General features: G+C 48.5%; 1 pseudogene; it reads left to right on the forward strand.

The window, feature by feature from the left end:
- Positions 1 to 8,032: 8,032 nt before the first annotated feature.
- On the forward strand, positions 8,033 to 8,748 carry LOC136461062 (uncharacterized protein PB18E9.04c-like; annotated as a pseudogene).
- Positions 8,749 to 17,623: the final 8,875 nt, after the last annotated feature.

The raw sequence follows: 17,623 nt of genomic DNA on the forward strand, positions 1-17,623 counted from the left end.
TTTGGAGGCCAACCCTGTAGCATGCTACAGCGAGCGGTGAGGAGAATAGGGTGGTGGCGGTGAGTCCTTCCCTTTTGAGGGTGGTGCTCCCCAGGTCGATTGCTAGTATGGCAGCAGCGATGGTGACGGTGCTGGTAGCAATCCCATTGGTGATGGCAGAGGCTTCACCAGTGGTGTCCCTCATGGCCCCTCCTCCACCAGCTACGGTAGAAGAGGAGAAGGAGATCGAGCTCCCTGCCTTGCCGGGTGGAGGACTGCATGGCTCACCCTCATGGTCAGAGCTAAAGGCGCCGGGGGGAGAGGCGATCAGGATGGAGTCAGAATGCCCGTTGGTGGCCCACGCAACCAAGGTGGTGGAGATCCCATCCGATGATAAAGTGGATGATGTGGTGGAGCTACTAGTGCCATCGCTAGAGCTGGTGGTGGTTCAGTCAGGGTCTAGGGCCTCCGAAGGGTGACCTAGAGTGGCCCTTCCCCGAGGACCCATCAAAGGTGTGGTTCATCCTTCGGGATTCCCAAGAGTGTCAGCTCTGTGACATCCTTGGGGGAAAGGACTCACCATGGAGTCCGATCTCACCAAGCTGTCGGTGAAGCTCGAGGATGCCTAGGAGCGGGTTAGGTCCACCCAGCAGAAGGTTAAGGTTGACCTGCAGCTCGCCATGGAGGTGACTTTCCCGTGTTTGTCCTTGATCTCTTAGTCTCTTGTTGGTTGCCTCAGCATGCTTGTTTCTCATTTTGTAGGGTCTGAAGGAGATGTTGTCCCGCAAGTCCTGTTTCCTCCAGATGGAGCATGCCCGGATGGCTGAGCTTGAGCATCAGCTAGAGTTCAGCCACTGTGAGTCCTAGGACCAGGAAGCCGTGGTGACCGTGGTGTGGGCAGAGGAGCAGTGTGCAGTGGAGCGGGCAACCATCACTGAGTGGGGGCTTAAGGCGGTGAAGGCCTGCTAGGCGGAGACCGAGACAGGGCTACAAAAATCCCTGGCGGACATAGAGGCTGCACTCCAAAAATCTTTGGAGACCCTTGAGTCTAAGCAGAACGCCCTGGAGTCAGAGCGGAATGCCCTAGAGTCAGCACAAAAGGCCCTAGAGTCGAAGCGCAAGGCCTGGTCGGAGGTAGACTAGGAAGTTCTCGCGCTTCGAGGCCAGGTGATGGGGATGGAGGAGCCGAGTGCCTAGCTACGTGAGCAGGTGGCCCGGTAGGCAGAGGAATTCTTCGCCCTTGAGAACTTCCACCTTGGTACGTATCTTTTCTATTTTTCATCTTGTTGGTTTCTTCCTTCAGCTTGTTTTTGAGCTTGCCGCCCTTCTTCTAGAGCTGGGCAGAAAGGTGAAGTTGTTGGAGCGGGAAGGTGACTTTTGGTTGAAACATAGAGGCACTGGCCAAGTCCCTTGAAGAGCGATGTGCTCTTGAGGGGGAACTTGACCTAATCCACAAAGTTGCCTAGCTTGTTGTCTCAGAGGTCTTTGGGTCGGCGCCAAGTACTAGCTCACCCGCCATCCAGCTAGCGGAGGTCTCGGATGAGGTCCAGGCCCTCATCACACATGGGCTATTCTACGTAGCATCGAGGGTGTTGACTTTGGTGGTGATGTACCACCTGAACCTGGACTTTGCCACTATCTGCAGTGGGTATGCCGATGGCTTGAGCATAGAGGACATCCAATCGCTCGGGGAGAGCTTGCTGCCGCATGCAAGGTTGGTGGCAGAGCAAGTCTCTACGTAGTGGGTGATGTATGCCCACCGTGAGAACATGACTAGAAGCATGCATCGGGGGGACGTCACCCAACCTGCAGATGGCACGGAGCCTAGGTCAGAAGTGGACATCGCCCCGTCTTCAACCGAGCTGAATGTCGTCCTGCCAGGGAGTGAGCAGCCCGCGCCTTCACCAGTCGCACCGGCAGCAGATGCCACTGAGCTGCCCCAATAGCTTGTAAAGCATAAGTAGTTTAGTAGATTCAAAAAGTTTTAAGTTCGTGGGGGAGCCCCTGTATAAACGTTCTTGAGTACTCAATGACTACAATTGATTTCATTTTTTGTCATGGAGTCACTCCATTCGGGGAAGCTTGTCCCTTTCGTTCCTTAGTTTTACCTTAGCATAAGTTTGTTTTTTATTCTTTCTTTTTCATACATGCCCATTTGTCCCGTAGGTTACAACCTTAGGAGCCCGGGCATGGCCTGCGAGGCTCAGCTGCTCATAACCATAGGTAGAGATGGGGCGCGATCGGTCAGAATATTTTAAAGCAAAGCTACGTAAGACAATTTAAAGGAATGAACTACCCTTTTGTTTGGGTAGGAAGGAGTTTCACCATATGATAGTAAACAAAAAAGAGAGGTAGTAGTGCACCCTCGTGGAGCCCCCGAGCGACCCGGGACAAAAGCGTTCGGGTCGGAGGGCTTTTATAGGAGCAAATGTTAAGTAAACAATGGTAAGACTGAATTTTAGGGGAAGAAACAACATAGCTGTTCCAAGCACTGGTGAAAATGTTGTCATTGTCGTCCTTCAATCGGTAGGCATCCGGTCGGATCACCTCAACCTTCAATCCTTCGAATCCTTGCCCGCTACGCCCCCTTTCTTGGCCGCTGCCTCTTCGCCTTTTTCTTCCTTTGGCCCGCTAGCCTATCATAGAAGGCGCTTGAGGAGCTCACAGTCCTTGTAGAGGTGTTTGATGGGGTAGGCGTGGTTGGTACACGGGCTCTCCATGAGCTCATGGAAGTGGCCTAGAAGGTCCTACTAGGGATGCTTGCCCATGTGATCAGCCGTGGCGACCAACATGGAGTTGGCCAATCAGTGGTGATCTTTTCTATTATTTCCCCCCTCTACGTGAGGGGCCCTCATCCTGATCCTGGCGCTTGACCTTGCCTTTGGCTCGGCCTCCATTGGAGCACTACGGGAGCGGCGCTTGCTGGATGCGTTGGACAAAGACCCGTGGTTCCAGGCCATCGGGGATGGGACTCCAGTCGCTACTACGAGCGTCTCAGTTCAGCCCAAACCTCTCGTGTACAGGTGGTCGGTGTGGAGCGGTCGCGAAGTCAAGATGAGGCAGAGATGCATCTTCCTATGCCACGCTTGGCGGCTATAGCAGTGAGCGGGTGGGGCGATTCGTCTAGTGCATCCTCACTCCCCTTGTGGGGAGAGAGGCCATGAGTCAGTGTCATGATGCAGAGCTCTCCGCCTATTGAACGGCGATGGTCTCCACTAGTGCCTAGAGGTTTCGGTGGATCACTTGTTCCTAGGGGTCGTTCGGCTTGAGAAGGCCACGTAGAAGCATTGCTGCAGTGGCGATGTTCTAATTGGCCCGAGCAAACTGTGGGGGATCGTTCCCCTTGTCCATGGTGTTGCGCTGGACCTGACAGGTGCGACCCTAGGCGTGGCTTGTTGGTTTATACGCACGGGGCGCAGTGCGGTGCGTCAGGCGCTCTGGCACAGTCAGTGGCTAGTCCAGCCACTGTTGTCGTAGCTCCTCGCCGTGCTCTTGTGTAAGCACAGGGGTCTCCGCACAAGGGTCCAGAGGGGTGTGAGTCTACAAGGACTACGTTACCACTGGTGGATGTCCTAGAGCATACGCCATAGCGCACTCCTAGGACAGATGGTGGCTAGGCACCATTCTCAACATCGTCATCCATGAGGTCGAGGAAATAGGTGGGAGCATAGCTCGCCATCCCTATGAATTCGGATGTGAGAGGTGGCGGCGCTGGCATCCTTCGGAACCCCCAGGCGTATGAGTCCATGGGGGACGCGAGGCCATAGGGGAACCGGGCGCATGGCGGTTGCAGCAGAGACAACGGGGTCGCTTCGGATAATCAGCGGAAGATAAAGAATAGCAAGTAAATCACAACATGTACATTACTCACAGCTAGGTTTGAGCAGAGAGTTTGCTTGGAATGAAGCACAGATGCCTCGTCGTTGAAGTCATCGTGCGTCCCAAAGCCGATAGAGGGTGACCCTCCGACGGGCATCAGAATGAGTGCCTCCTCACAAAGGTGTAGTATGCCGAGCCGGTCGGCGATGAAGTCTAGGCTTTCATAGAGGAATGCCTAGGATAGCTTGGAGACGGGTGGAACCCACATCCCAATAGGTGGGAGTGCGGGAAACTCCAGTGAGCCAAAGCGAGTCATATCGCCTGAGCCTGCCATGGCAAAGGTGCAGAAAAGTGGGCCATCTGATGACTAAAAAGTGTTGAACGTACAACGTCTTCCCCATGGATGGCGCCAACTATCGATGCAGAAAGTGACCTACAAGTAAATATTTATAGTTTTGTCGTACGTTGTGATCGAAGGTGACCTAGCACTCAATGACACATGGTTTATACTGGTTCTAGCAACGTGCCCTATGTCTAGTTTGAGTCAGTCGGTGACTTATTCTTGAGCCTAGGTGCTCGAAGTTTGCAGTGGGGTTACAAACGAGAAGGAGAAAGATGAGGGGTACAAGAGGTCCGGTCGGACTTTGATGGAGGTACCAAAAGCGATGGGAGCTCCGCTATGTGCTAAGTGCTTGAGCATGTGCTCGTGGTTTGAACCTGGTGGCTCTTCTATTGTGTACTAGTAAACTTGATCGATCTAATGAATCTGAATCCACTTTTTCTATTTGAAGAGAGCGCATCCCCTTTTATAGATGAAGGGGGTGGCCTTACAAGTGAGAGGGAAGGAGTACGTTTGTTGCTAAGTCTTGCTTCCCACATCGGCGGGTATAAGTTGATTTTAGGCACCCACAACACTGTTGGATGTCAGATGCACATGGGAGGGTGTGTTGTCTTCTTTGGGTATGGCAGACGTCGATGCCTGCCACATTGTTGATACCTAGAGGCATGCTAGGGGTTTTACCATGTTCGCCTGGTATGGTAAATGTCGGTGCCCACAACACTGTCGATGCCAGAGGCATGTGGGGGGAGCCTTACCGTATGGGAGTTAATGGCGCCCATAATACTGTAGGGGAAAATGTCCGTGCCTACAACACTGCTTGGGTACTGACGTGTCAAGGAGGTCGCAGAGTACTATTTCCATAGGTGTATAGGGTATGGACCCCGGTATTGCGGTTTGACTTGTGCGCCCTGCCTTACTTTCTCCATCCATTTTCTGATCCTTACCGAGCGGGCATCCCTGGTCGGTTGGTCCTAGTCGGCTCTAATCGCGCCAGTCAGAGAAGAGCAGTGAGCAGGGGTTTGGTGCATCACCGGTCGGAGACACGGGTCCGAGTCAGAAGTAGTGCTTTGGACTTGCCTTCCAGTTGGAGAGGCGGGCTGGAGACCAAAGCGAGCGCTCCGGTCGAAGAGGTGGGCCGAAGGCTGAAAACGAGCGGCATTCCTCCTCGGCCAGACCTTCTGGTGCGTGATTGAATCACCTTTCTGGCCTGTCGTTTAGATACCTAGGCTGGCCCATGAGTTGCGCATTGTCTGCTTAGACCAAGCCTTTGTTAAGAAGCTGGTCTGTGAGGGACCTAGGGTTTATAAACCCGACACTCTGCTTTTCGATCTATCTCCTTACTACTTCGGTTTTCTAACTTTGATGTAAGACCTTAGAGCATCTGTAATAGAGCAGAGCTCCTACTAAATGAAAAGACAGAATTTGCCACGAGTGTGGCTTTAGGGGTGGTTTGGTTTCTGGCCACAACCAGCAATGCAGGTTATGATGCCGTCACAGAAGTGTGGCGGAGAAAAAAAGGCACCAGAACTGTCATGAAAATCAGCGCACAAATAAACTAGAAGGGGTGTGTGGCTGCCACAGCTTGCATGCAATCCAAACGCCAGCCAAGATACCGTGGAAGCCACAAGTTAGGTGTGGCGAGCGGTTGCGGGGAACCAAACACCACTTGATTTTGATCGCTACACTTTCTATGGCAGTTACGGTTACCTAATGTTAATCATGGCAAACTACGGTACCAACTAAACATGCCCCTAGTACGATAGTGGCAACCTTATTTTAAGTTCAAAAGACATTAACAATTTGCCACATTTCCCATTCAACCTAGTACGTATGTGCGGCCTAATTTTCAAGTTCAGAAAACATTGAGGCATTTTTACAACAAATTTACCGCCACTCCAAATGCAAACAAAAGAGAAGAGCTCGGAGACAAAGTGACATGACTGAAATAGAGGCAATAATGCTCTGCTCAGATAGCCGGAGACTAGTGATTGGAGAGCCTCCTTGGATTTGGAGTGTGTTTGGTTCGTTACCTCCACTGACCATAGCTCGTCATAGCCCAGCGCGCTTAGCCTAAGCTAGTGTTTGCTTTGTGACCCAAGTTACGGCGTGTAGAACTTTTGCTTAGGCGATGCTAGTTCATTTCAGCGCTGTGGCTCACCAAAAATTTGGCGCATTTTTTGCTCGCCATACTTGCGGCTCAGCCACAACTGTGGCTAAGGCAAGTAGCCGAAGCGCCCAAGCAACACGTGTGTCGCTGTGTGTACACACTCGATGCTGGGTGCCGTCGGTTCGGCTCGATCCAATGGATGCTCTTTCGGGGGAGGGGGCCGAGGAGGTCTCGTCGACCGGTGTCCAATGGAGAACAACATGCTTGGGGAATTCTCACAGAGTCACGCGAGGTTCAGGCAAGTGGGGAGTCCACAGAAACAGGGGTCATGGTCTTGCCGACATGAGCGATCATCTTGACAGCGGTACAATGGGCACAAGATATGTAGGGAGACGACAAAAACGAAACCATCACCCCAACCTGATATTGGTGGTTTCTTCGTCCCTTGATGCACCTGCACGCCAAGGCTTCTTTTCTTCGACGATTTCTCTATTTTCCTTATTTTTTAATATAAATCACTTGTCACATCAGTAAAGAGTTACTCCCTCCATCCAGAAAAGAATGCAATTATGGGATCCGTACGGATCAAGATAACTCAAGTTTAACCAAGTTTATACCAAATAATATTAATATTCATGTCTCCAAATAATTTATTATGAAAATATATTCTATGAATAATCTAATGATACTAATTTTGCATTAGCAATGTTAGTATTTTTTATATAATTTTGGTTAAAATTCAAACTAGTTGACTTCTCAGGAAGCGAGAATTACATTCTTTTATCGATGGAGGGAATACATAGTTGGATAGTTAATACACAATAAAACTATACTAATTTTAGGATTGGGAGTGCCTTAGCTATGTTTTCGGCCATAAGACGTACTCCCTCCGTCCCTAAATGTCTGGCGTTTCTTCTTCTTGAGAAACAACTTTGACTAAATATATATTAAAAAATATTAATATTCATGATACATAATTAGTATCATTGGATAGATATTTAAATCTAATTTTTTAATAAATTTATTTGGAGATAAAACTATTGCATGCATTTTCTATAAATCGAGTCAAAGTTATCAGCACGCAAATCGTGGCGACGAACATTTAGGGACGGAGGGAGTACACCAAATTGCTTTGCCCTCATAACATAGGGGGTCTTTGTTTCTAAGAGCATCTCTAAGAGTATCCAAAAAATAGTTCCTAAAAGGATTAAGTCCACTTTCGGCCCCTCAACTATTGTTTTGGTCTAATTTTAACTATCAACTACAAAACCTTCTAGTACCGATACCCAACTGTCAAAACCATTCACTTTTAGCACTTGGGTGGGGGCAAGGCTGTTTGGACCGATGTTGAGCGGTTTTGACCACGCCACGCTGGCGTTGACCACCACATAGGATGCTGGCCTACATCTCAGCAACATGTGGGGCCCACATGTCACCCCCTCATTCCCTCTCTCTCCTTCCTCCGGCTCCCGTAGCTCCAGTTGAGCACGGGCGCCTCACCCTCGCCTCATAGCCATGTCCTCTTCGCAGCGACAGGTTTAGGTGGGGTAGGCACCGAGGAGCATGATGAACTCTTGCATGTCGGTCGGTCGATCTGCTGACTAGACTCGACGTGCGCGCATCTCCCTAAGTGCTGCACCACCGTACTTCCCTGGTCCTGCTTCGCTTCTCTGTTGGTGCGAAGGTAAAGATACCAAAGCTGGTCGTAGCTTGGTGAGCTATGGACTACTGTTGCACTTGCACACCATGCCCTGGCACAGCATCGTGGGCTCTCGCGCCTATGTTTCATGGGATGGACTCCGAAAAATAGCGGCAGCCTACAATCGTCCAGCAGCAGTGACGATGAGTTTGACTCTAGATGCGATGCCAGCTCCTCTTCGCCTTGCTCCGGCAACCGCCGCCAACCATGCTAGGCTATAGCAGAGGCTCCTTGATCTATGGCCTCTTGGAGCTCCGCACACCGCCGTTGTCCCACTGGTGGTCGACGACGGCGCCGCTCCCAGCCGGCGCAGAGTCCTCGGCCTCACCGCTGTCGCTGTCCGGCCATGGTGCGCCTATGGCGGCCTCTGCGGCGGCCGACCAGGCAAACGCAGCGTCGACCTAGGCCGCCATGGTGGTGCCGCCGTGGGGGTCGAGGAAGCGAGCATGGGCATTGCGCCACACACCCACCACGGTGCTCACCACTGAGACCTCCAACTTCCACACCATAGTGTAGGAGTTCATCGGCATCCCCGCCCCGGCCTTCGCCGGTGCCACAACAACTGCACGCTCCCGCTTCGACCACCACCTCTTCCCCATGCGCACCACCACTACTGCCACCGAGATCGTGAGCCCCACCACGGTCCCATAGTACCTCGTCTACCCCTTCGCGCACAAGGTCCAGGTCCACACGTTGTCGAGCCCCTACCCGCCAAGCTTCACCTCGCCCTCCACGTCCTCACCGATGCCAGCCAACATCTCCATTACACCTGCTTCCACCACCACCCTCGGCATGACGCAATAAGGCAAGGCGCCCAAGTCAACCGCAATACCAAGGACCATACCCTGCACACCTATAGGACAGTACTACCATGCCATGCCAGAAGGGTGCTTTGCAACCTTTTAGACATGTCAGAATATGAACAGTGTTGTGGGCACCAACATTTGTCCTACATTATGGTAGACACCGACATTTGCCATACTAGAAGAACACAATGGAACCTACCACATGAATCTGGGCATCAACAGTATTGTGGGCGCCGATGACCGTCTTGTACCTAACAGCGTGGGCAACAAGACTTAGTAAAACACGAGCACTCTCTCTCTCTCTTAAGGCCATACCCTTCACCTATAAAAGGGGATGCGCTCTCTCCCAATAGGGGACGGTCATTCTAACTCTCTCTCTCTTTGTTTAGCTTTAGACATTCTAAGCACTGAGTTCGACTTGGCCTTCGACACCCCCCTTTTTACTCCTATTCGTTTGTAACCCCACAACAAACTTCTAGCACCTAGGCGTAGGAATAAAGTCTCCGACCGACTAGAACTAGATGTAGGGCAAGTTGCCTAATCTAGTATAAATCCTGTGTCATTGAGTGCTAGGACATATCCGATCACAACGTATGGCAAAACTACAAATATTTACTTGTTGGTCACTTTTCGCACCAACAGTTGGTGATGTCTATGGGGAAAATGTCATATGTTCATGCTTGTGGTCATCAGATGTCCCACCTTTCTGCCTTCTTCATTATGATGGGCTCAAGTGATACGATTCGCTTTAGCTCGCTGGAGTTTCCCATGCTCCTGCCGCTTGGGATGTGGGTTCCTAACATCTTTGAGCCGTCCCAGACTTTCCTCTTTGGAAGCCTGGACTTCATCACCGACCGGCTTGACGTGCTTTGCCTTCGTGAGGAGGCACTTGTCTTGGCACCCGTCGGAGGAGAAGCGCCCTCTGTCAGATCCAGGCCACACGACGACCACAATGACGAGACACCTACGCTCTACTCTGAGCCCACGCAGGGCTCAAACCCCACTATGAGTAACGTACATATTGTTGTTTACTCTCTATTTAATATCTTTCGCCGACTCTCTAGAGGGACCCTATTGTCCTCACTGCAACCATCATGCGACTGGTTCCCCTACAGCCTCACGTCCCCCATGAACGCATATGTGTGGGGGCTTCAAAAGATGCTGATGCCACCCCCTCTCACATCTAAATTTGTGGGGATGGCAGGCTATGCTCCCACCTCTTTCCATGACCTCATGGATGACGAGGTTGAAAGCAACGCCTCTAGCATCGGTGACGCCATGGCACCTAGCCACCCTCTGTCCTAGGAGTGCGCTATGGTGGACACTTTGGGACAGACACTGGTGATAGCGGAGTCTCTATAGACTCACACCCCTCAAGACCCTCGTGCGGAGGCCCTTGTGTGCGAGTAGGAGCATGGCGAGGAGTTATGACAAAGGCGGTAGAGCCAGCCGCCACCTACGTCGGTGCACTCCATGCAGCACGCTGCACCACACGCATGTAAGTCGGTGAGTGGCGCCCAGGGTCACACCCACCAGGTCTAGCGCAACAACATGGATGGAGGAAATGATCCCCCATAGTTCGCTCAAGCTGGCCAGAACATCGCCGCTACGACGATGCTTCTACGTGGCCTTCCCAAGCCTAATGACCCTAGGAGCAGGTGATTCACCGAAACCTCCAGGCACTGGTGGAAACCACCGCTGTCCAATAGGTGGAGAGCTCCGCGTCGTGACACCGACTCATGGCCTCTCTCCCCACTAGGGGAATGGGGGCGCACCAGTCAAACTGCTCCATCCACTCACCGCTATAGTCATCGGGCGTGGAAGAAGAGGCCGTAGCTACACCTTGGCCTGACCTAGCGCCTACTCCACATCGACCACCTGTGCGTGAATGGCTCATGCCGAACTGAGATGCTTGTAGCATCATCAACAATCGTCGTCAAGATTAGTGTGATGATGATGTCCATCATGGGGCGGTGAGAGCAGGTGGCACGGACCCCCGCTGGACCATCGAGGGGAGCGGGGAAACACAACCCAGGCATGGTTACCGACCAGATGACTAGAGTCCTAGCTCGGACAGCCTAGGACCATGGGCATATGGCCGTCGCATCCAGAAAGCATCGTTCCCATAGCGCTTCCGACCACCTACCAACATCGCCAAATACACCTGCGAAACGAATCCTAGTATATGGCTCAAAGACTTTTGGCTCACCTATCGAGATGGAGGAGTGGATGATGACCACTTCACCATTCAATACTTCCCCATATGCGTGGGGGAGCATGTTCGAGTATGGCTCGAATTCCTCCCGCTTGATAGCATCTGCGACTAGGCGAATCTCAAGAGGATCTTTATTGGGAATTTCTAGGGGGCGTATGTCCATCCTAGGAATTCCTAGGACCTCAAGAGCTGCCAGTAGGAGCCCAATGAGTCCCTATAGGATTACAAACATAGGTTTTCAAAATAATGCAACTCCCTTCCTGATGTCATTGACGTGGACATCATCAGCGCGTTCCTCTCTGGGACAACTTGTGAGTCCTTGATCCACAAGCTTGACTATTTGAAGCCTTATACCACCCGTGACCTGCTCGACATCACCATGAACCATGTTGTAACAGAACCGACCAATTATATGAAATTAAGTAAGAAAATCATCTGCTAGAGCAGACGATTTAGCAAACTTAAGCCCGTATAACCCGGTAGTCCGTGAAATCACAAAGATTTCAAACCAACTCACATCCTAGCCAAGATCGTAATAAGTTTAGCGATCACCATCACATATTACATAAAAGTTCGCATCTTAGATTCATCAGAGTTTAAACATAGTTATTACAAAACGAGTTCAAATAGAAGTAGCGGAAGCCATTTGTTCAAAACCACACACACTCACACGGAGTTCAAATACAGTGCTAGCTAATGATAATCTCCAACAAAAGCATCAGACGAGACATAAGGAATGACCATGCCCATGGTCCTAAGCATAACCCATCATAGGATAAAGGCAGTTGATACAGTAGCCATAATACATCTACCCATCTGCAACAAGTGGGAATAAAACCCTGAGTACGAGAAGGTACTTAGCTAGACTTATCCGACATAACCAAAAATAAAGTGACACCAAGGATCATGAAGGCTTTATAGTAGGGTAGCTGACTCATTTGCAAAAAGAAGCATTTTTAGCATTTCAAGAACCTTTCCAAAAGCATTATTGTCAAGTTAATTATTATTAACCGGTCGACTAGATTTGCACCTATACTAGAGCAAGCATGTGATTAAGCCAATAATGATAACCCATGATCATTAGCAACTTCCATATTGTCATATTCATTATAACTGTCCAAGTGTTCCATTAACATTACTACAATGAAGTAACTCAAGTCAAGTGCTCACTATCCAGGAGCGATGGCGATTCGAATCGATTCCTAACTAGCTGGTGATTTATTCCTTACACAAACCTCACTCACCCGCTAAAGTGAGGTATCGGTCACCGAGTCAACTATCCAGGAATCTCGAGTTTGCCAGGAACCACATGTACCCGGGGGCCGACCGACTATACTTTGGTCTTATCATCTCGCCCCCGTATCCTACCACACCTGCTCCGGCACAGTGCGCTATGGGCAATCTACTCGGTCTGAATAGTCTCCTAGCTTCACGGTCGAAAGGTACTTTATTCGGCCAGCTAAATGTAAGGCATGCGTTCAACATGACTCGAGGCCCAACAACGGTCGGTCCTTAATCAACACAGATGGAAAGCACTATAGTTCAAAACTCTGTAAGTCTCCATCCGGTCTCAACTTCATTTAACACTTAGTTATACCATGACTTCATAGTCACCCAAGCAGATCCAGGTAACCACCTATAGCTCGCAGGTGACAGGAAATCACCTGACTTCTACCGGTCTAAGCTAGCTAAGCATTGACTCGACTGTGGATACTAGGGTAACAAGGATATAGTGTAACAAAGGTAGACAAGGTATAATGCAGCAACGGTTGCAAACAACTCCTGAATGTAATGCATCAATTAAAGTAAAGCATTTAATTAACAATTGCAAACCGGGGAGAAAAATGCTACGGGGCTTGCCTCTCTCGAAGGAGCTCGGGCGGTGATCGGGGCACTCCGGAAGTTCCTCAACGTCCTCCTCGTCGGCTTCGGGCACTTCCTGCGGCTGCACCTCGAGCTGCTCCTCGGGCTCCTTAGGTATGCGACTAGGTTCTCAGTTTGTGATCCTGTATGATGCAATGTGCGTAAGTGCTTATGCAATCGGTGCATCGGATGAGATGAATACAATGGAAATGCTTGAATGCAAGGTAGTCAACATCATCCAAGAACATATACTACAAGCACATGTTATCTACTGCATTCTCTTCTACTACTAATAGGCTAAGTCAACACATCTCATTAAATGCTTCAAAGATACACCAAAGCTTCACTAATTTCTTAATCACACATAAAGCAACACTTGATTAAACCCTAATTAATAATAGGTTTAAATAGCAACATCTACTTTTATTGCTTAGAAAAATCTTAGAAAATTACCATAGCACAGTACTACCCTAAGTAGTCTATCATCGAATTTTTATGGCATTTGAATAAGTGGAATAGCCTACACAAAAATGACAAGCTTGGACCTAAATATGAGCATGAAAATACTTTGTATTGTGAAAAGTATCAACCAATAGAGTTAATATTTTTCCTATGATCTTCATAGCATACAATCACTGTACAAAAATTATCACATGCATGTTTTATACAATCTTTGCTCTCTAGCAAAAATAACAAAAATCAGCCATTAAAGGCACTTGAACTACACCTCAAAATTTTTCTACAGTACATGCATAATAGATATTTTTCCTAGGAAGTACATTACACAAGAAGAGTAACAAACTTGGAATCATATTTTTCTGATACGTATAGGATTTACTAACCATTTTACAAGATATTAGCAATATCAAGAATTAATTAAAGCTCTACAGAAAAGTATCTCAAAAATGACATGCAATATTTTTATCACGTAGATCTGGTGATAAGGAACCTAGAAAAAATTATTTCAACAAATTTGGAGCAAATTTGAGTATACAAAACAATTCCAAAGCATTTCTCTTTCCAAATAATAAAAGAAAACTGAAAATGAAATTTTCCTATTACTACTGGGCCGGCCCGTGGAAAACAACTAGCCCATGGCCACATTCAGCCTATGCAGACCGAACGAAGGGGAGGGCGGTGGCCTGGCTCGGGGCTTCGGCCCAAGCCAAGCTGGCCCAGCTCGGCCGGGCAAAGGAGCCATGCCACGCCGGCATTCTAGACGCTAGACGGTGCGGGAGCTGCCAGTGGGTCGGCGGCCGTTGCCGGCTGGGTCCGGGCAAGCGGGTGAGCACGCAGGGTTCGCAAGAGAGTGCCGAACCTGAGCAGGCAACTAAAAGGGTGGATGAGGGAAGGAGGACGCGTTCCACGGCGGTCGAGCACGGCGACGCCATGACTAACGGCGGCGAAACACGCAAAATGCTCTACCTTGGCTCAAATGGCGTCACAGCCGCGAGCACCAGGTGCCAGAGAGCGAGGCGAAGCTAGGTGCGCTTGATTTCTGGCAGTGGTGGAGCACTGGCGGCGAATTTGTCCGGCGGGTGCTGCGGTGACGCTCGGTGGCGAGAGAGCAGAGCTCGTGCGGGCGAAGCAGAGAGGCAGCATGGGAGAGTGAAGAGTGGAGCGCCGCAGGCTCAGCAGATGAAGGTGGGCGCATGGAAGCAGAGGCAGGCTATGGCTGCAGTGCGGCAGGCGTCGTCGGCGCATGGTCGCCACACGGCGGTCGTGCCCTGGCGCGCTCGGGACGCGACGCGCGGGAACGGCGCGGCGCAGCGCTGGGGCAGGCCGTGCGTGCGAGGTGGGCTGGGCCGGACACGGGGCGGGCGAGCGACGGGTGCGGTGGTAGGCCAGGCCGGCTTCGGCCGTGGGCCGAGAAGCGAGGCGGCGGCCCGTGAAAGGAGAAAAGCATTTATGAATTTTCTAATTTTAAGGAAATTTCAAATAGCATTTTTCAAATACCCTTTTGAGCAAGAAAATGACTTCTTTTGAAAATGGCCCAAAAATAAAAGTTGCTTAGAATTTAATCCTCTACAACTTTGCTTTTATGACCAAAGTTCAATTCTTGCTAGATTTTGAATTAAAAGATTAAAGTCAATTTTAACTCAAAACCCTAATTTTGGAGAATTCTAGATGATTTACAATCATAGCCAAACATGTTTTACTAACCTAGCAAGCATAACTAGGGCAAAATAACTCTAAACGAGTGTATGCAACATTCATGTTTTGTGAGCATGTTTCATATGTTTCGAAGCAGGGTTTCAGTTATTATTTACACGATTAGGCATGTATGATTAGGATGCTTGATGATGCATAATATGCATGAGTTGCCATGCCTAAATGCTGGTCATAACACCGGGGTGTTACAGCCCTCCCCCTTATAAAAATCTCATCCCAAGATTTGGGTTATGAACCATTTGTTATAAAAATCTTCATAGGCTTTTTGTAGATATTCTCCCATTTCCCAAGTTGCATCTCCCTCATCATGATGATTCCACTGTATCTTGTATGTTTTCACCACACTATTCCAAGTAGCACGTTCTTTAGTGTCTAACACATGGACCGGTTGCTCACAATACACCAAATCTGATTTGAGTTGGATGCCCCAAGGTTCTATTCTTTCCTCCGGAACACGTAAACACTTCTTGAGATATGATACATGGAAAACTAGGAAGACGGTACTCATGGTCTCAGGTAACTCTAACTTATAAGCTACTGGACCTCTTCTTTCCAAGATCTTGTATGGTCCTATGAATCTAGCGGTAAGCTTTCTTTGGACTCCAAACCTTTTCTTCTTCATTGGCGTGACCTTCAGATAAACATAGTCACCAACTTCAAACACAAGAGGTCTCCTTCTTCTGTCTGCATAACTTTTCTGACACGATTGGGCCGCCTTCATATTTTGTTGAATAATATGAACTCTCTTCTCGGCTTCTTCTACAAAGTCAATGCCATAATACCTTCTATCTCCAGGCTCGACCCAATTTAGTGGTGTTCTACATTTTCTGCCATACAAAGCTTCAAATGGAGCCATCTTGATGCTTTCTTGATAACTATTATTGTAAGCAAACTCAGCTAATGGTAACCATGACTCCCATGATCCCTTAGAAGACAACACACAGGCTCTTAACATGTCCTCCAAAATAGCATTCACTCGTTTAGTCTGACCATCTATCTGAGGATGATAAGCGGTACTACGAATCAAACTAGTTCCTATGCCTTTGTGTAAATGCTCCTAAAAGTGAGCCATGAACTGTGGCCCTCTATGAGATACTATAGTCTTTGGTATACCATACAACCTCACAATTTCTACGATATACTTCTCAGCATATTGAGGTGGTCGGTATTCTATCTTGACAGGCAAGAAATGAGCGGTCTTGGTAAGACGGTCCACAATCACCCAAATTGAATCATGTCCCTTTTGAGTAGTGGGCAAACCCAAGATAAAATCCATACTTATATCATCCCACTTCCAACTAGGTATGGACAAAGGTTGCAACAAACCGGTAGGTTTCATATGAATAGCTTTCACTCTACAACATGTGTCACATCTGGCAACATATGCTGTAATTTCTTTCTTCATTTTGGTCCACCAATAACGAGGTCTTAGTTCTTGATACATCTTACTACTTCCTGAATAGATAGATAGCTTAGAAAGGTGAGCTTCATCCATGAGTTTATTCCTAAGCTCTCGATCCTTGGGAACCACAAGACGGTCATCAAACCACAACATGCCCTGTTCATCTACTCTAAAGTGCTTAGACTGCTTTTCTTTTATTTTCTCTTTGATGTGGAATATTCCCTTGTCGGTTTTCTGGCCTTCTATTATCTTACTCTCCAAAGAGCAACTAATCTGAATACTATATAACATAGCAGGATGCATCAGATCGAACCCATCTTCAAGTAATGGCTGCACATTCAAGTAATGTGACTTTCTGCTCAAAGCATCTGCCACTACATTGGCTTTTTCAGGATGATATTGTACATTCAAGTTGTAATCTTTGATCAATTCCAACCATCTTCGTTGTCTCATGTTTAGCTCTGGTTGGGTAAAGATGTACTTGAGACTCTTGTGATCCGTGAAAATATTGCACACATTACCAAGTAGATAATGTCTCCAAATTTTTAGGGCATGCACAACTGCAGCAAGTTCAAGATCATGTGTTGGATAGTTGACCTCGTGCTTTCTCAATTGACATGAGGCATAAGCAATGACTCTCCTTTCTTGAATAAGAACATAGCCCAATCTAGTTTTTGATGTGTCGCAAAACACATCAAATGGTTTCTCAATGTCCAGTTGTGCAAGAATAGGAGCAGTGGTCAACAGTTTCCGCAAAGTGTGGAAAGCTGCTTCACACTCCTCTATCCACACAAACTTGTGATCCTTCTATAGCAGACTTGTCATAGGCTTGGCAATCTTCGAGAGGTCCGATATAAAGTGATGGTAGTAACCAGCTAGTCCTAAAAAACTTCTAATCTCAGGAACGGTGGTCGGTGCCTTCCAATCCATAACCTCTTGCACCTTACTTGGATCGACTGAAACTCCATTTTTTGATAGAATGTGACCAAGGAAAGGAACTTTCTTCAACCAGAATTCGCATTTGCTAAACTTAGCATACAGCTTATGATCTCTAAGTCTGGTCAAGACAATTCTCAGATGCTCTTCATGATCCTTCTCGTTCTCGGAGTACACCAGAATGTCATCGATGAACACAACCACGAACTTATCCAATTCTAGCATGAAAACTATATTCATCAAAAACATAAAGTATGCAGGAGCATTTGTCAAGCCAAAGGACAT

Source organism: Miscanthus floridulus, chromosome 6 (genome assembly GCF_019320115.1).
Source record: "Miscanthus floridulus cultivar M001 chromosome 6, ASM1932011v1, whole genome shotgun sequence".
NCBI classification, from domain to species: domain Eukaryota; kingdom Viridiplantae; phylum Streptophyta; class Magnoliopsida; order Poales; family Poaceae; genus Miscanthus; species Miscanthus floridulus.